The following is a 17,755-nucleotide window of genomic DNA, read 5'->3' as shown; positions in this document are numbered from 1 at the left end:
AAGTTGAACCAAAATGAGCTTGTAATCTGGCTTCTGCAACTTTGAACATGAAAAATCCAATGAGGAGAAGAAAAGCAAAGCCAAAGAGTCCATCCCCAAATCCGACAAACAAGCAAAATGAACAAAAAACATTGAATTCAATTCTTTCTGATTTTAGAAACTGCATTAAAGAAGGGGTGCACCGGTCCTGGAGATACTGCAATACCAGGTCAATGCGTGGAGTGGACAGAGCAAGCTCTTTTTCCATCTCCCTGTTCTAAAAATCCATTTAATATATGGTCCCCAGATAGGGGACGTATCAGATATTAAACTGATAAGAACAGATACTACACTTGATCTTAGCCAAAAGGCCGAGAAGCGATAACCAGAATTGGTTTCAAACTACGGAGCCACCCAAGGATCCTGAAAAGTCCATTTGTGGAGATGAGCTCCTGGACTCCCGTTAAGAAGACATGTTGTCAACCTCTAGATCCCTTACATGCCTGCACTTTTCGGCTTGCTGCTGCTGCAATCCACGCGTTTTAGATCTGCATAACTCCACCTCTTTAAACACAGCACCTTCACCCCCTGCTGTTCCCACCCGCCTCAACACCATTGGAAGGGAGGAGAACCAATTAAGGCGGGGGGTGGGGTGGAACGAGCAGCTGTCTACCCTTAGCAGGAGGGCTCCTGATTACATACCTCTCCTGCTGCTGCTGCTGCTGGCTGTCCAGCAGCAGACTGAAGGTGGCTGCTGCTGTGCACAGGTATATAAAGGCTCAGAGCCTATTATGACACGCGCAGCCAGCGTTCCATTGCCACATTCCATCTACTGCAGGCAGGATACCTGGCTGGCTGAATGTCGCTGAGAAGCTCACAGAGACCGCCATAAGCAACAGTTTAACAGAATGCCACAGACTAATCAACCAAACTTTTTGGGTTGGGTTCTCTTTTATAGTCTGCAGGCATTAAATGAAAGAAGTCAGTGTTCCAGCAGAAGGAGACAACGTTTCAGAAAAGGCATTGTAGCAAACCAAAAAAGAAATTTTAAGCGCAGCAGAGTAACCAGCGCACATACCTGTTAGCTCAGGTGAGTTTAAAAGGCTGCTGTTGATAACAAGGGCATTTGCTAAATAGATGGTGTGTGTGCAACAATATACTGAAAGGTCAATTATATTGTGCAGCTTATCTCACCACCTGTAGTTATTTAGGTGAAAGCTCCAAAATGCTTGCCTAATATGTCTGTTTATCCAAAAGGAAGTAAAAAGGGAGAGCTAGAAAGATAGCATTGCATCACATTACATGGCAATGCAATGCACAGTTGCTGAAGTTGAACCAAAATGAGCTTGTAATCTGGCTTCTGCAACTTTGAACATGAAAAATCCAATGAGGAGAAGAAAAGCAAAGCCAAAGAGTCCATCCCCAAATCCGACAAACAAGCAAAATGAACAAAAAACATTGAATTCAATTCTTTCTGATTTTAGAAACTGCATTAAAGAAGGGGTGCACCGGTCCTGGAGATACTGCAATACCAGGTCAATGCGTGGAGTGGACAGAGCAAGCTCTTTTTCCATCTCCCTGTTCTAAAAATCCATTTAATATATGGTCCCCAGATAGGGGACGTATCAGATATTAAACTGATAAGAACAGATACTACACTTGATCTTAGCCAAAAGGCCGAGAAGCGATAACCAGAATTGGTTTCAAACTACGGAGCCACCCAAGGATCCTGAAAAGTCCATTTGTGGAGATGAGCTCCTGGACTCCCGTTAAGAAGACATGTTGTCAACCTCTAGATCCCTTACATGCCTGCACTTTTCGGCTTGCTGCTGCTGCAATCCACGCGTTTTAGATCTGCATAACTCCACCTCTTTAAACACAGCACCTTCACCCCCTGCTGTTCCCACCCGCCTCAACACCGTTGGAAGGGAGGAGAACCAATTAAGGCGGGGGGTGGGGTGGAACGAGCAGCTGTCTACCCTTAGCAGGAGGGCTCCTGATTACATACCTCTCCTGCTGCTGCTGCTGCTGGCTGTCCAGCAGCAGACTGAAGGTGGCTGCTGCTGTGCACAGGTATATAAAGGCTCAGAGCCTATTATGACACGCGCAGCCAGCGTTCCATTGCCACATTCCATCTACTGCAGGCAGGATACCTGGCTGGCTGAATGTCGCTGAGAAGCTCACAGAGACCGCCATAAGCAACAGTTTAACAGAATGCCACAGACTAATCAACCAAACTTTTTGGGTTGGGTTCTCTTTTATAGTCTGCAGGCATTAAATGAAAGAAGTCAGTGTTCCAGCAGAAGGAGACAACGTTTCAGAAAAGGCATTGTAGCAAACCAAAAAATAAATTTTAAGCGCAGCAGAGTAACCAGCGCACATACCTGTTAGCTCAGGTGAGTTTAAAAGGCTGCTGTTGATAACAAGGGCATTTGCTAAATAGATGGTGTGTGTGCAACAATATACTGAAAGGTCAATTATATTGTGCAGCTTATCTCACCACCTGTAGTTATTTAGGTGAAAGCTCCAAAATGCTTGCCTAATATGTCTGTTTATCCAAAAGGAAGTAAAAAGGGAGAGCTAGAAAGATAGCATTGCATCACATTACATGGCAATGCAATGCACAGTTGCTGAAGTTGAACCAAAATGAGCTTGTAATCTGGCTTCTGCAACTTTGAACATGAGAAATCCAATGAGGAGAAGAAAAGCAAAGCCAAAGAGTCCATCCCCAAATCCGACAAACAAGCAAAATGAACAAAAAACATTGAATTCAATTCTTTCTGATTTTAGAAACTGCATTAAAGAAGGGGTGCACCGGTCCTGGAGATACTGCAATACCAGGTCAATGCGTGGAGTGGACAGAGCAAGCTCTTTTTCCATCTCCCTGTTCTAAAAATCCATTTAATATATGGTCCCCAGATAGGGGACGTATCAGATATTAAACTGATAAGAACAGATACTACACTTGGTCTTAGCCAAAAGGCCGAGAAGCGATAACCAGAATTGGTTTCAAACTACGGAGCCACCCAAGGATCCTGAAAAGTCCATTTGTGGAGATGAGCTCCTGGACTCCCGTTAAGAAGACATGTTGTCAACCTCTAGATCCCCTACATGCCTGCACTTTTCGGCTTGCTGCTGCTGCAATCCACGCGTTTTAGATCTGCATAACTCCACCTCTTTAAACACAGCACCTTCACCCCCTGCTGTTCCCACCCGCCTCAACACCGTTGGAAGGGAGGAGAACCAATTAAGGCGGGGGGTGGGGTGGAACGAGCAGCTGTCTACCCTTAGCAGGAGGGCTCCTGATTACATACCTCTCCTGCTGCTGCTGCTGCTGGCTGTCCAGCAGCAGACTGAAGGTGGCTGCTGCTGTGCACAGGTATATAAAGGCTCAGAGCCTATTATGACACGCGCAGCCAGCGTTCCATTGCCACATTCCATCTACTGCAGGCAGGATACCTGGCTGGCTGAATGTCGCTGAGAAGCTCACAGAGACCGCCATAAGCAACAGTTTAACAGAATGCCACAGACTAATCAACCAAACTTTTTGGGTTGGGTTCTCTTTTATAGTCTGCAGGCATTAAATGAAAGAAGTCAGTGTTCCAGCAGAAGGAGACAACGTTTCAGAAAAGGCATTGTAGCAAACCAAAAAAGAAATTTTAAGCGCAGCAGAGTAACCAGCGCACATACCTGTTAGCTCAGGTGAGTTTAAAAGGCTGCTGTTGATAACAAGGGCATTTGCTAAATAGATGGTGTGTGTGCAACAATATACTGAAAGGTCAATTATATTGTGCAGCTTATCTCACCACCTGTAGTTATTTAGGTGAAAGCTCCAAAATGCTTGCCTAATATGTCTGTTTATCCAAAAGGAAGTAAAAAGGGAGAGCTAGAAAGATAGCATTGCATCACATTACATGGCAATGCAATGCACAGTTGCTGAAGTTGAACCAAAATGAGCTTGTAATCTGGCTTCTGCAACTTTGAACATGAAAAATCCAATGAGGAGAAGAAAAGCAAAGCCAAAGAGTCCATCCCCAAATCCGACAAACAAGCAAAATGAACAAAAAACATTGAATTCAATTCTTTCTGATTTTAGAAACTGCATTAAAGAAGGGGTGCACCGGTCCTGGAGATACTGCAATACCAGGTCAATGCGTGGGGTGGACAGAGCAAGCTCTTTTTCCATCTCCCTGTTCTAAAAATCCATTTAATATATGGTCCCCAGATAGGGGACGTATCAGATATTAAACTGATAAGAACAGATACTACACTTGATCTTAGCCAAAAGGCCGAGAAGCGATAACCAGAATTGGTTTCAAACTACGGAGCCACCCAAGGATCCTGAAAAGTCCATTTGTGGAGATGAGCTCCTGGACTCCCGTTAAGAAGACATGTTGTCAACCTCTAGATCCCTTACATGCCTGCACTTTTCGGCTTGCTGCTGCTGCAATCCACGCGTTTTAGATCTGCATAACTCCACCTCTTTAAACACAGCAGCTTCGCCCCCTGCTGTTCCCACCCGCCTCAACACCGTTGGAAGGGAGGAGAACCAATTAAGGCGGGGGGTGGGGTGGAACGAGCAGCTGTCTACCCTTAGCAGGAGGGCTCCTGATTACATACCTCTCCTGCTGCTGCTGCTGCTGGCTCTCCAGCAGCAGACTGAAGGTGGCTGCTGCTGTGCACAGGTATATAAAGGCTCAGAGCCTATTATGACACGCGCAGCCAGCGTTCCATTGCCACATTCCATCTACTGCAGGCAGGATACCTGGCTGGCTGAATGTCGCTGAGAAGCTCACAGAGACCGCCATAAGCAACAGTTTAACAGAATGCCACAGACTAATCAACCAAACTTTTTGGGTTGGGTTCTCTTTTATAGTCTGCAGGCATTAAATGAAAGAAGTCAGTGTTCCAGCAGAAGGAGACAACGTTTCAGAAAAGGCATTGTAGCAAACCAAAAAAGAAATTTTAAGCGCAGCAGAGTAACCAGCGCACATACCTGTTAGCTCAGGTGAGTTTAAAAGGCTGCTGTTGATAACAAGGGCATTTGCTAAATAGATGGTGTGTGTGCAACAATATACTGAAAGGTCAATTATATTGTGCAGCTTATCTCACCACCTGTAGTTATTTAGGTGAAAGCTCCAAAATGCTTGCCTAATATGTCTGTTTATCCAAAAGGAAGTAAAAAGGGAGAGCTAGAAAGATAGCATTGCATCACATTACATGGCAATGCAATGCACAGTTGCGGAGGTTGAACCAAAATGAGCTTGTAATCTGGCTTCTGCAACTTTGAACATGAAAAATCCAATGAGGAGAAGAAAAGCAAAGCCAAAGAGTCCATCCCCAAATCCGACAAACAAGCAAAATGAACAAAAAACATTGAATTCAATTCTTTCTGATTTTAGAAACTGCATTAAAGAAGGGGTGCACCGGTCCTGGAGATACTGCAATACCAGGTCAATGCGTGGAGTGGACAGAGCAAGCTCTTTTTCCATCTCCCTGTTCTAAAAATCCATTTAATATATGGTCCCCAGATAGGGGACGTATCAGATATTAAACTGATAAGAACAGATACTACACTTGGTCTTAGCCAAAAGGCCGAGAAGCGATAACCAGAATTGGTTTCAAACTACGGAGCCACCCAAGGATCCTGAAAAGTCCATTTGTGGAGATGAGCTCCTGGACTCCCGTTAAGAAGACATGTTGTCAACCTCTAGATCCCCTACATGCCTGCACTTTTCGGCTTGCTGCTGCTGCAATCCACGCGTTTTAGATCTGCATAACTCCACCTCTTTAAACACAGCACCTTCACCCCCTGCTGTTCCCACCCGCCTCAACACCGTTGGAAGGGAGGAGAACCAATTAAGGCGGGGGGTGGGGTGGAACGAGCAGCTGTCTACCCTTAGCAGGAGGGCTCCTGATTACATACCTCTCCTGCTGCTGCTGCTGGCTGTCCAGCAGCAGACTGAAGGTGGCTGCTGCTGTGCACAGGTATATAAAGGCTCAGAGCCTATTATGACACGCGCAGCCAGCGTTCCATTGCCACATTCCATCTACTGCAGGCAGGATACCTGGCTGGCTGAATGTCGCTGAGAAGCTCACAGAGACCGCCATAAGCAACAGTTTAACAGAATGCCACAGACTAATCAACCAAACTTTTTGGGTTGGGTTCTCTTTTATAGTCTGCAGGCATTAAATGAAAGAAGTCAGTGTTCCAGCAGAAGGAGACAACGTTTCAGAAAAGGCATTGTAGCAAACCAAAAAAGAAATTTTAAGCGCAGCAGAGTAACCAGCGCACATACCTGTTAGCTCAGGTGAGTTTAAAAGGCTGCTGTTGATAACAAGGGCATTTGCTAAATAGATGGTGTGTGTGCAACAATATACTGAAAGGTCAATTATATTGTGCAGCTTATCTCACCACCTGTAGTTATTTAGGTGAAAGCTCCAAAATGCTTGCCTAATATGTCTGTTTATCCAAAAGGAAGTAAAAAGGGAGAGCTAGAAAGATAGCATTGCATCACATTACATGGCAATGCAATGCACAGTTGCTGAAGTTGAACCAAAATGAGCTTGTAATCTGGCTTCTGCAACTTTGAACATGAAAAATCCAATGAGGAGAAGAAAAGCAAAGCCAAAGAGTCCATCCCCAAATCCGACAAACAAGCAAAATGAACAAAAAACATTGAATTCAATTCTTTCTGATTTTAGAAACTGCATTAAAGAAGGGGTGCACCGGTCCTGGAGATACTGCAATACCAGGTCAATGCGTGGAGTGGACAGAGCAAGCTCTTTTTCCATCTCCCTGTTCTAAAAATCCATTTAATATATGGTCCCCAGATAGGGGACGTATCAGATATTAAACTGATAAGAACAGATACTACACTTGATCTTAGCCAAAAGGCCGAGAAGCGATAACCAGAATTGGTTTCAAACTACGGAGCCACCCAAGGATCCTGAAAAGTCCATTTGTGGAGATGAGCTCCTGGACTCCCGTTAAGAAGACATGTTGTCAACCTCTAGATCCCTTACATGCCTGCACTTTTCGGCTTGCTGCTGCTGCAATCCACGCGTTTTAGATCTGCATAACTCCACCTCTTTAAACACAGCAGCTTCGCCCCCTGCTGTTCCCACCCGCCTCAACACCGTTGGAAGGGAGGAGAACCAATTAAGGCGGGGGGTGGGGTGGAACGAGCAGCTGTCTACCCTTAGCAGGAGGGCTCCTGATTACATACCTCTCCTGCTGCTGCTGCTGCTGGCTGTCCAGCAGCAGACTGAAGGTGGCTGCTGCTGTGCACAGGTATATAAAGGCTCAGAGCCTATTATGACACGCGCAGCCAGCGTTCCATTGCCACATTCCATCTACTGCAGGCAGGATACCTGGCTGGCTGAATGTTGCTGAGAAGCTCACAGAGACCGCCATAAGCAACAGTTTAACAGAATGCCACAGACTAATCAACCAAACTTTTTGGGTTGGGTTCTCTTTTATAGTCTGCAGGCATTAAATGAAAGAAGTCAGTGTTCCAGCAGAAGGAGACAACGTTTCAGAAAAGGCATTGTAGCAAACCAAAAAAGAAATTTTAAGCGCAGCAGAGTAACCAGCGCACATACCTGTTAGCTCAGGTGAGTTTAAAAGGCTGCTGTTGATAACAAGGGCATTTGCTAAATAGATGGTGTGTGTGCAACAATATACTGAAAGGTCAATTATATTGTGCAGCTTATCTCACCACCTGTAGTTATTTAGGTGAAAGCTCCAAAATGCTTGCCTAATATGTCTGTTTATCCAAAAGGAAGTAAAAAGGGAGAGCTAGAAAGATAGCATTGCATCACATTACATGGCAATGCAATGCACAGTTGCGGAGGTTGAACCAAAATGAGCTTGTAATCTGGCTTCTGCAACTTTGAACATGAAAAATCCAATGAGGAGAAGAAAAGCAAAGCCAAAGAGTCCATCCCCAAATCCGACAAACAAGCAAAATGAACAAAAAACATTGAATTCAATTCTTTCTGATTTTAGAAACTGCATTAAAGAAGGGGTGCACCGGTCCTGGAGATACTGCAATACCAGGTCAATGCGTGGAGTGGACAGAGCAAGCTCTTTTTCCATCTCCCTGTTCTAAAAATCCATTTAATATATGGTCCCCAGATAGGGGACGTATCAGATATTAAACTGATAAGAACAGATACTACACTTGATCTTAGCCAAAAGGCCGAGAAGCGATAACCAGAATTGGTTTCAAACTACGGAGCCACCCAAGGATCCTGAAAAGTCCATTTGTGGAGATGAGCTCCTGGACTCCCGTTAAGAAGACATGTTGTCAACCTCTAGATCCCTTACATGCCTGCACTTTTCGGCTTGCTGCTGCTGCAATCCACGCGTTTTAGATCTGCATAACTCCACCTCTTTAAACACAGCACCTTCACCCCCTGCTGTTCCCACCCGCCTCAACACCGTTGGAAGGGAGGAGAACCAATTAAGGCGGGGGGTGGGGTGGAACGAGCAGCTGTCTACCCTTAGCAGGAGGGCTCCTGATTACATACCTCTCCTGCTGCTGCTGCTGCTGGCTGTCCAGCAGCAGACTGAAGGTGGCTGCTGCTGTGCACAGGTATATAAAGGCTCAGAGCCTATTATGACACGCGCAGCCAGCGTTCCATTGCCACATTCCATCTACTGCAGGCAGGATACCTGGCTGGCTGAATGTCGCTGAGAAGCTCACAGAGACCGCCATAAGCAACAGTTTAACAGAATGCCACAGACTAATCAACCAAACTTTTTGGGTTGGGTTCTCTTTTATAGTCTGCAGGCATTAAATGAAAGAAGTCAGTGTTCCAGCAGAAGGAGACAACGTTTCAGAAAAGGCATTGTAGCAAACCAAAAAAGAAATTTTAAGCGCAGCAGAGTAACCAGCGCACATACCTGTTAGCTCAGGTGAGTTTAAAAGGCTGCTGTTGATAACAAGGGGTTTGCTAAATAGATGGTGTGTGTGCAACAATATACTGAAAGGTCAATTATATTGTGCAGCTTATCTCACCACCTGTAGTTATTTAGGTGAAAGCTCCAAAATGCTTGCCTAATATGTCTGTTTATCCAAAAGGAAGTAAAAAGGGAGAGCTAGAAAGATAGCATTGCATCACATTACATGGCAATGCAATGCACAGTTGCTGAAGTTGAACCAAAATGAGCTTGTAATCTGGCTTCTGCAACTTTGAACATGAAAAATCCAATGAGGAGAAGAAAAGCAAAGCCAAAGAGTCCATCCCCAAATCCGACAAACAAGCAAAATGAACAAAAAACATTGAATTCAATTCTTTCTGATTTTAGAAACTGCATTAAAGAAGGGGTGCACCGGTCCTGGAGATACTGCAATACCAGGTCAATGCGTGGAGTGGACAGAGCAAGCTCTTTTTCCATCTCCCTGTTCTAAAAATCCATTTAATATATGGTCCCCAGATAGGGGACGTATCAGATATTAAACTGATAAGAACAGATACTACACTTGATCTTAGCCAAAAGGCCGAGAAGCGATAACCAGAATTGGTTTCAAACTACGGAGCCACCCAAGGATCCTGAAAAGTCCATTTGTGGAGATGAGCTCCTGGACTCCCGTTAAGAAGACATGTTGTCAACCTCTAGATCCCTTACATGCCTGCACTTTTCGGCTTGCTGCTGCTGCAATCCACGCGTTTTAGATCTGCATAACTCCACCTCTTTAAACACAGCACCTTCACCCCCTGCTGTTCCCACCCGCCTCAACACCGTTGGAAGGGAGGAGAACCAATTAAGGCGGGGGGTGGGGTGGAACGAGCAGCTGTCTACCCTTAGCAGGAGGGCTCCTGATTACATACCTCTCCTGCTGCTGCTGCTGCTGGCTCTCCAGCAGCAGACTGAAGGTGGCTGCTGCTGTGCACAGGTATATAAAGGCTCAGAGCCTATTATGACACGCGCAGCCAGCGTTCCATTGCCACATTCCATCTACTGCAGGCAGGATACCTGGCTGGCTGAATGTCGCTGAGAAGCTCACAGAGACCGCCATAAGCAACAGTTTAACAGAATGCCACAGACTAATCAACCAAACTTTTTGGGTTGGGTTCTCTTTTATAGTCTGCAGGCATTAAATGAAAGAAGTCAGTGTTCCAGCAGAAGGAGACAACGTTTCAGAAAAGGCATTGTAGCAAACCAAAAAAGAAATTTTAAGCGCAGCAGAGTAACCAGCGCACATACCTGTTAGCTCAGGTGAGTTTAAAAGGCTGCTGTTGATAACAAGGGCATTTGCTAAATAGATGGTGTGTGTGCAACAATATACTGAAAGGTCAATTATATTGTGCAGCTTATCTCACCACCTGTAGTTATTTAGGTGAAAGCTCCAAAATGCTTGCCTAATATGTCTGTTTATCCAAAAGGAAGTAAAAAGGGAGAGCTAGAAAGATAGCATTGCATCACATTACATGGCAATGCAATGCACAGTTGCTGAAGTTGAACCAAAATGAGCTTGTAATCTGGCTTCTGCAACTTTGAACATGAAAAATCCAATGAGGAGAAGAAAAGCAAAGCCAAAGAGTCCATCCCCAAATCCGATAAACAAGCAAAATGAACAAAAAACATTGAATTCAATTCTTTCTGATTTTAGAAACTGCATTAAAGAAGGGTTGCACCGGTCCTGGAGATACTGCAATATCAGGTCAATGCGTGGAGTGGACAGAGCAAGCTCTTTTTCCATCTCCCTGTTCTAAAAATCCATTTAATATATGGTCCCCAGATAGGGGACGTATCAGATATTAAACTGATAAGAACAGATACTACACTTGATCTTAGCCAAAAGGCCGAGAAGCGATAACCAGAATTGGTTTCAAACTACGGAGCCACCCAAGGATCCTGAAAAGTCCATTTGTGGAGATGAGCTCCTGGACTCCCGTTAAGAAGACATGTTGTCAACCTCTAGATCCCTTACATGCCTGCACTTTTCGGCTTGCTGCTGCTGCAATCCACGCGTTTTAGATCTGCATAACTCCACCTCTTTAAACACAGCACCTTCACCCCCTGCTGTTCCCACCCGCCTCAACACCGTTGGAAGGGAGGAGAACCAATTAAGGCGGGGGGTGGGGTGGAACGAGCAGCTGTCTACCCTTAGCAGGAGGGCTCCTGATTACATACCTCTCCTGCTGCTGCTGCTGCTGGCTGTCCAGCAGCAGACTGAAGGTGGCTGCTGCTGTGCACAGGTATATAAAGGCTCAGAGCCTATTATGACACGCGCAGCCAGCGTTCCATTGCCACATTCCATCTACTGCAGGCAGGATACCTGGCTGGCTGAATGTCGCTGAGAAGCTCACAGAGACCGCCATAAGCAACAGTTTAACAGAATGCCACAGACTAATCAACCAAACTTTTTGGGTTGGGTTCTCTTTTATAGTCTGCAGGCATTAAATGAAAGAAGTCAGTGTTCCAGCAGAAGGAGACAACGTTTCAGAAAAGGCATTGTAGCAAACCAAAAAAGAAATTTTAAGCGCAGCAGAGTAACCAGCGCACATACCTGTTAGCTCAGGTGAGTTTAAAAGGCTGCTGTTGATAACAAGGGCATTTGCTAAATAGATGGTGTGTGTGCAACAATATACTGAAAGGTCAATTATATTGTGCAGCTTATCTCACCACCTGTAGTTATTTAGGTGAAAGCTCCAAAATGCTTGCCTAATATGTCTGTTTATCCAAAAGGAAGTAAAAAGGGAGAGCTAGAAAGATAGCATTGCATCACATTACATGGCAATGCAATGCACAGTTGCTGAAGTTGAACCAAAATGAGCTTGTAATCTGGCTTCTGCAACTTTGAACATGAAAAATCCAATGAGGAGAAGAAAAGCAAAGCCAAAGAGTCCATCCCCAAATCCGACAAACAAGCAAAATGACCAAAAAACATTGAATTCAATTCTTTCTGATTTTTGAAACTGCATTAAAGAAGGGGTGCACCGGTCCTGGAGATACTGCAATACCAGGTCAATGCGTGGAGTGGACAGAGCAAGCTCTTTTTCCATCTCCCTGTTCTAAAAATCCATTTAATATATGGTCCCCAGATAGGGGACGTATCAGATATTAAACTGATAAGAACAGATACTACACTTGATCTTAGCCAAAAGGCCGAGAAGCGATAACCAGAATTGGTTTCAAACTACGGAGCCACCCAAGGATCCTGAAAAGTCCATTTGTGGAGATGAGCTCCTGGACTCCCGTTAAGAAGACATGTTGTCAACCTCTAGATCCCTTACATGCCTGCACTTTTCGGCTTGCTGCTGCTGCAATCCACGCGTTTTAGATCTGCATAACTCCACCTCTTTAAACACAGCACCTTCACCCCCTGCTGTTCCCACCCGCCTCAACACCGTTGGAAGGGAGGAGAACCAATTAAGGCGGGGGGTGGGGTGGAACGAGCAGCTGTCTACCCTTAGCAGGAGGGCTCCTGATTACATACCTCTCCTGCTGCTGCTGCTGCTGGCTGTCCAGCAGCAGACTGAAGGTGGCTGCTGCTGTGCACAGGTATATAAAGGCTCAGAGCCTATTATGACACGCGCAGCCAGCGTTCCATTGCCACATTCCATCTACTGCAGGCAGGATACCTGGCTGGCTGAATGTCGCTGAGAAGCTCACAGAGACCGCCATAAGCAACAGTTTAACAGAATGCCACAGACTAATCAACCAAACTTTTTGGGTTGGGTTCTCTTTTATAGTCTGCAGGCATTAAATGAAAGAAGTCAGTGTTCCAGCAGAAGGAGACAACGTTTCAGAAAAGGCATTGTAGCAAACCAAAAAATAAATTTTAAGCGCAGCAGAGTAACCAGCGCACATACCTGTTAGCTCAGGTGAGTTTAAAAGGCTGCTGTTGATAACAAGGGCATTTGCTAAATAGATGGTGTGTGTGCAACAATATACTGAAAGGTCAATTATATTGTGCAGCTTATCTCACCACCTGTAGTTATTTAGGTGAAAGCTCCAAAATGCTTGCCTAATATGTCTGTTTATCCAAAAGGAAGTAAAAAGGGAGAGCTAGAAAGATAGCATTGCATCACATTACATGGCAATGCAATGCACAGTTGCTGAAGTTGAACCAAAATGAGCTTGTAATCTGGCTTCTGCAACTTTGAACATGAAAAATCCAATGAGGAGAAGAAAAGCAAAGCCAAAGAGTCCATCCCCAAATCCGACAAACAAGCAAAATGAACAAAAAACATTGAATTCAATTCTTTCTGATTTTTGAAACTGCATTAAAGAAGGGGTGCACCGGTCCTGGAGATACTGCAATACCAGGTCAATGCGTGGAGTGGACAGAGCAAGCTCTTTTTCCATCTCCCTGTTCTAAAAATCCATTTAATATATGGTCCCCAGATAGGGGACGTATCAGATATTAAACTGATAAGAACAGATACTACACTTGATCTTAGCCAAAAGGCCGAGAAGCGATAACCAGAATTGGTTTCAAACTACGGAGCCACCCAAGGATCCTGAAAAGTCCATTTGTGGAGATGAGCTCCTGGACTCCCGTTAAGAAGACATGTTGTCAACCTCTAGATCCCTTACATGCCTGCACTTTTCGGCTTGCTGCTGCTGCAATCCACGCGTTTTAGATCTGCATAACTCCACCTCTTTAAACACAGCACCTTCACCCCCTGCTGTTCCCACCCGCCTCAACACCGTTGGAAGGGAGGAGAACCAATTAAGGCGGGGGGTGGGGTGGAACGAGCAGCTGTCTACCCTTAGCAGGAGGGCTCCTGATTACATACCTCTCCTGCTGCTGCTGCTGCTGGCTGTCCAGCAGCAGACTGAAGGTGGCTGCTGCTGTGCACAGGTATATAAAGGCTCAGAGCCTATTATGACACGCGCAGCCAGCGTTCCATTGCCACATTCCATCTACTGCAGGCAGGATACCTGGCTGGCTGAATGTCGCTGAGAAGCTCACAGAGACCGCCATAAGCAACAGTTTAACAGAATGCCACAGACTAATCAACCAAACTTTTTGGGTTGGGTTCTCTTTTATAGTCTGCAGGCATTAAATGAAAGAAGTCAGTGTTCCAGCAGAAGGAGACAACGTTTCAGAAAAGGCATTGTAGCAAACCAAAAAAGAAATTTTAAGCGCAGCAGAGTAACCAGCGCACATACCTGTTAGCTCAGGTGAGTTTAAAAGGCTGCTGTTGATAACAAGGGCATTTGCTAAATAGATGGTGTGTGTGCAACAATATACTGAAAGGTCAATTATATTGTGCAGCTTATCTCACCACCTGTAGTTATTTAGGTGAAAGCTCCAAAATGCTTGAATAATATGTCTGTTTATCCAAAAGGAAGTAAAAAGGGAGAGCTAGAAAGATAGCATTGCATCACATTACATGGCAATGCAATGCACAGTTGCTGAAGTTGAACCAAAATGAGCTTGTAATCTGCCTTCTGCAACTTTGAACATGAAAAATCCAATGAGGAGAAGAAAAGCAAAGCCAAAGAGTCCATCCCCAAATCCGACAAACAAGCAAAATGAACAAAAAACATTGAATTCAATTCTTTCTGATTTTAGAAACTGCATTAAAGAAGGGGTGCACCGGTCCTGGAGATACTGCAATACCAGGTCAATGCGTGGAGTGGACAGAGCAAGCTCTTTTTCCATCTCCCTGTTCTAAAAATCCATTTAATATATGGTCCCCAGATAGGGGACGTATCAGATATTAAACTGATAAGAACAGATACTACACTTGATCTTAGCCAAAAGGCCGAGAAGCGATAACCAGAATTGGTTTCAAACTACGGAGCCACCCAAGGATCCTGAAAAGTCCATTTGTGGAGATGAGCTCCTGGACTCCCGTTAAGAAGACATGTTGTCAACCTCTAGATCCCTTACATGCCTGCACTTTTCGGCTTGCTGCTGCTGCAATCCACGCGTTTTAGATCTGCATAACTCCACCTCTTTAAACACAGCACCTTCACCCCCTGCTGTTCCCACCCGCCTCAACACCGTTGGAAGGGAGGAGAACCAATTAAGGCGGGGGGTGGGGTGGAACGAGCAGCTGTCTACCCTTAGCAGGAGGGCTCCTGATTACATACCTCTCCTGCTGCTGCTGCTGCTGGCTGTCCAGCAGCAGACTGAAGGTGGCTGCTGCTGTGCACAGGTATATAAAGGCTCAGAGCCTATTATGACACGCGCAGCCAGCGTTCCATTGCCACATTCCATCTACTGCAGGCAGGATACCTGGCTGGCTGAATGTCGCTGAGAAGCTCACAGAGACCGCCATAAGCAACAGTTTAACAGAATGCCACAGACTAATCAACCAAACTTTTTGGGTTGGGTTCTCTTTTATAGTCTGCAGGCATTAAATGAAAGAAGTCAGTGTTCCAGCAGAAGGAGACAACGTTTCAGAAAAGGCATTGTAGCAAACCAAAAAAGAAATTTTAAGCGCAGCAGAGTAACCAGCGCACATACCTGTTAGCTCAGGTGAGTTTAAAAGGCTGCTGTTGATAACAAGGGCATTTGCTAAATAGATGGTGTGTGTGCAACAATATACTGAAAGGTCAATTATATTGTGCAGCTTATCTCACCACCTGTAGTTATTTAGGTGAAAGCTCCAAAATGCTTGTCTAATATGTTTGTTTATCCAAAAGGAAGTAAAAAGGGAGAGCTAGAAAGATAGCATTGCATCACATTACATGGCAATGCAATGCACAGTTGCTGAAGTTGAACCAAAATGAGCTTGTAATCTGCCTTCTGCAACTTTGAACATGAAAAATCCAATGAGGAGAAGAAAAGCAAAGCCAAAGAGTCCATCCCCAAATCCGACAAACAAGCAAAATGAACAAAAAACATTGAATTCAATTCTTTCTGATTTTAGAAACTGCATTAAAGAAGGGGTGCACCGGTCCTGGAGATACTGCAATACCAGGTCAATGCGTGGAGTGGACAGAGCAAGCTCTTTTTCCATCTCCCTGTTCTAAAAATCCATTTAATATATGGTCCCCAGATAGGGGACGTATCAGATATTAAACTGATAAGAACAGATACTACACTTGATCTTAGCCAAAAGGCCGAGAAGCGATAACCAGAATTGGTTTCAAACTACGGAGCCACCCAAGGATCCTGAAAAGTCCATTTGTGGAGATGAGCTCCTGGACTCCCGTTAAGAAGACATGTTGTCAACCTCTAGATCCCTTACATGCCTGCACTTTTCGGCTTGCTGCTGCTGCAATCCACGCGTTTTAGATCTGCATAAGTCCACCTCTTTAAACACAGCACCTTCACCCCCTGCTGTTCCCACCCGCCTCAACACCGTTGGAAGGGAGGAGAACCAATTAAGGCGGGGGGTGGGGTGGAACGAGCAGCTGTCTACCCTTAGCAGGAGGGCTCCTGATTACTTACCTCTCCTGCTGCTGCTGCTGCTGGCTGTCCAGCAGCAGACTGAAGGTGGCTGCTGCTGTGCACAGGTATATAAAGGCTCAGAGCCTATTATGACACGCGCAGCCAGCGTTCCATTGCCACATTCCATCTACTGCAGGCAGGATACCTGGCTGGCTGAATGTCGCTGAGAAGCTCACAGAGACCGCCATAAGCAACAGTTTAACAGAATGCCACAGACTAATCAACCAAACTTTTTGGGTTGGGTTCTCTTTTATAGTCTGCAGGCATTAAATGAAAGAAGTCAGTGTTCCAGCAGAAGGAGACAACGTTTCAGAAAAGGCATTGTAGCAAACCAAAAAAGAAATTTTAAGCGCAGCAGAGTAACCAGCGCACATACCTGTTAGCTCAGGTGAGTTTAAAAGGCTGCTGTTGATAACAAGGGCATTTGCTAAATAGATGGTGTGTGTGCAACAATATACTGAAAGGTCAATTATATTGTGCAGCTTATCTCACCACCTGTAGTTATTTAGGTGAAAGCTCCAAAATGCTTGCCTAATATGTCTGTTTATCCAAAAGGAAGTAAAAAGGGAGAGCTAGAAAGATAGCATTGCATCACATTACATGGCAATGCAATGCACAGTTGCTGAAGTTGAACCAAAATGAGCTTGTAATCTGGCTTCTGCAACTTTGAACATGAAAAATCCAATGAGGAGAAGAAAAGCAAAGCCAAAGAGTCCATCCCCAAATCCGACAAACAAGCAAAATGAACAAAAAACATTGAATTCAATTCTTTCTGATTTTAGAAACTGCATTAAAGAAGGGGTGCACCGGTCCTGGAGATACTGCAATACCAGGTCAATGCGTGGAGTGGACAGAGCAAGCTCTTTTTCCATCTCCCTGTTCTAAAAATCCATTTAATATATGGTCCCCAGATAGGGGACGTATCAGATATTAAACTGATAAGAACAGATACTACACTTGATCTTAGCCAAAAGGCCGAGAAGCGATAACCAGAATTGGTTTCAAACTACGGAGCCACCCAAGGATCCTGAAAAGTCCATTTGTGGAGATGAGCTCCTGGACTCCCGTTAAGAAGACATGTTGTCAACCTCTAGATCCCTTACATGCCTGCACTTTTCGGCTTGCTGCTGCTGCAATCCACGCGTTTTAGATCTGCATAACTCCACCTCTTTAAACACAGCACCTTCACCCCCTGCTGTTCCCACCCGCCTCAACACCGTTGGAAGGGAGGAGAACCAATTAAGGCGGGGGGTGGGGTGGAACGAGCAGCTGTCTACCCTTAGCAGGAGGGCTCCTGATTACATACCTCTCCTGCTGCTGCTGCTGCTGGCTGTCCAGCAGCAGACTGAAGGTGGCTGCTGCTGTGCACAGGTATATAAAGGCTCAGAGCCTATTATGACACGCGC

The 17,755-nt window shown here is 45.1% G+C and overlaps 14 non-coding genes across 14 annotated transcripts; all 14 read right to left on the bottom strand.

Moving 5' to 3' along the window:
• Positions 1–171: 171 nt before the first annotated feature.
• LOC141202500 (U2 spliceosomal RNA) lies at positions 172–362 on the bottom strand. The gene has a single exon (XR_012273772.1). It is a non-coding gene; the product is annotated as a U2 spliceosomal RNA (small nuclear RNA).
• Positions 363–1,477: 1,115 nt separating this feature from the next.
• On the bottom strand, positions 1,478–1,668 carry LOC141202489 (U2 spliceosomal RNA). The gene has a single exon (XR_012273761.1). It is a non-coding gene; the product is annotated as a U2 spliceosomal RNA (small nuclear RNA).
• A 1,115-nt stretch (positions 1,669–2,783) lies between these two features.
• Positions 2,784–2,974, bottom strand: LOC141202356 (U2 spliceosomal RNA). Its single transcript, XR_012273631.1, has one exon. It is a non-coding gene; the product is annotated as a U2 spliceosomal RNA (small nuclear RNA).
• A 1,115-nt stretch (positions 2,975–4,089) lies between these two features.
• On the bottom strand, positions 4,090–4,280 carry LOC141202334 (U2 spliceosomal RNA). Its single transcript, XR_012273610.1, has one exon. It is a non-coding gene; the product is annotated as a U2 spliceosomal RNA (small nuclear RNA).
• Positions 4,281–5,395: 1,115 nt separating this feature from the next.
• Positions 5,396–5,586, bottom strand: LOC141202355 (U2 spliceosomal RNA). Its single transcript, XR_012273630.1, has one exon. It is a non-coding gene; the product is annotated as a U2 spliceosomal RNA (small nuclear RNA).
• A 1,112-nt stretch (positions 5,587–6,698) lies between these two features.
• Positions 6,699–6,889, bottom strand: LOC141202478 (U2 spliceosomal RNA). The gene has a single exon (XR_012273750.1). It is a non-coding gene; the product is annotated as a U2 spliceosomal RNA (small nuclear RNA).
• A 1,115-nt stretch (positions 6,890–8,004) lies between these two features.
• LOC141202467 (U2 spliceosomal RNA) lies at positions 8,005–8,195 on the bottom strand. Its single transcript, XR_012273739.1, has one exon. It is a non-coding gene; the product is annotated as a U2 spliceosomal RNA (small nuclear RNA).
• A 1,114-nt stretch (positions 8,196–9,309) lies between these two features.
• Positions 9,310–9,500, bottom strand: LOC141202456 (U2 spliceosomal RNA). The gene has a single exon (XR_012273728.1). It is a non-coding gene; the product is annotated as a U2 spliceosomal RNA (small nuclear RNA).
• A 1,115-nt stretch (positions 9,501–10,615) lies between these two features.
• Positions 10,616–10,806, bottom strand: LOC141202398 (U2 spliceosomal RNA). The gene has a single exon (XR_012273673.1). It is a non-coding gene; the product is annotated as a U2 spliceosomal RNA (small nuclear RNA).
• A 1,115-nt stretch (positions 10,807–11,921) lies between these two features.
• LOC141202445 (U2 spliceosomal RNA) lies at positions 11,922–12,112 on the bottom strand. The gene has a single exon (XR_012273717.1). It is a non-coding gene; the product is annotated as a U2 spliceosomal RNA (small nuclear RNA).
• Positions 12,113–13,227: 1,115 nt separating this feature from the next.
• On the bottom strand, positions 13,228–13,418 carry LOC141202433 (U2 spliceosomal RNA). Its single transcript, XR_012273706.1, has one exon. It is a non-coding gene; the product is annotated as a U2 spliceosomal RNA (small nuclear RNA).
• Positions 13,419–14,533: 1,115 nt separating this feature from the next.
• LOC141202422 (U2 spliceosomal RNA) lies at positions 14,534–14,724 on the bottom strand. The gene has a single exon (XR_012273695.1). It is a non-coding gene; the product is annotated as a U2 spliceosomal RNA (small nuclear RNA).
• Positions 14,725–15,839: 1,115 nt separating this feature from the next.
• LOC141202409 (U2 spliceosomal RNA) lies at positions 15,840–16,030 on the bottom strand. Its single transcript, XR_012273683.1, has one exon. It is a non-coding gene; the product is annotated as a U2 spliceosomal RNA (small nuclear RNA).
• A 1,115-nt stretch (positions 16,031–17,145) lies between these two features.
• LOC141202397 (U2 spliceosomal RNA) lies at positions 17,146–17,336 on the bottom strand. The gene has a single exon (XR_012273672.1). It is a non-coding gene; the product is annotated as a U2 spliceosomal RNA (small nuclear RNA).
• Positions 17,337–17,755: the final 419 nt, after the last annotated feature.

This window comes from Phyllobates terribilis, unplaced genomic scaffold (assembly GCF_046119375.1).
Source record: "Phyllobates terribilis strain yellow unplaced genomic scaffold, ASM4611937v1 Scaffold_123__1_contigs__length_5148117, whole genome shotgun sequence".
Taxonomy (NCBI): Eukaryota; Metazoa; Chordata; class Amphibia; order Anura; family Dendrobatidae; genus Phyllobates; species Phyllobates terribilis.
Note: the sequence above shows the minus strand (reverse complement) of the source record. Positions and strands in the feature narration are given on the sequence as shown.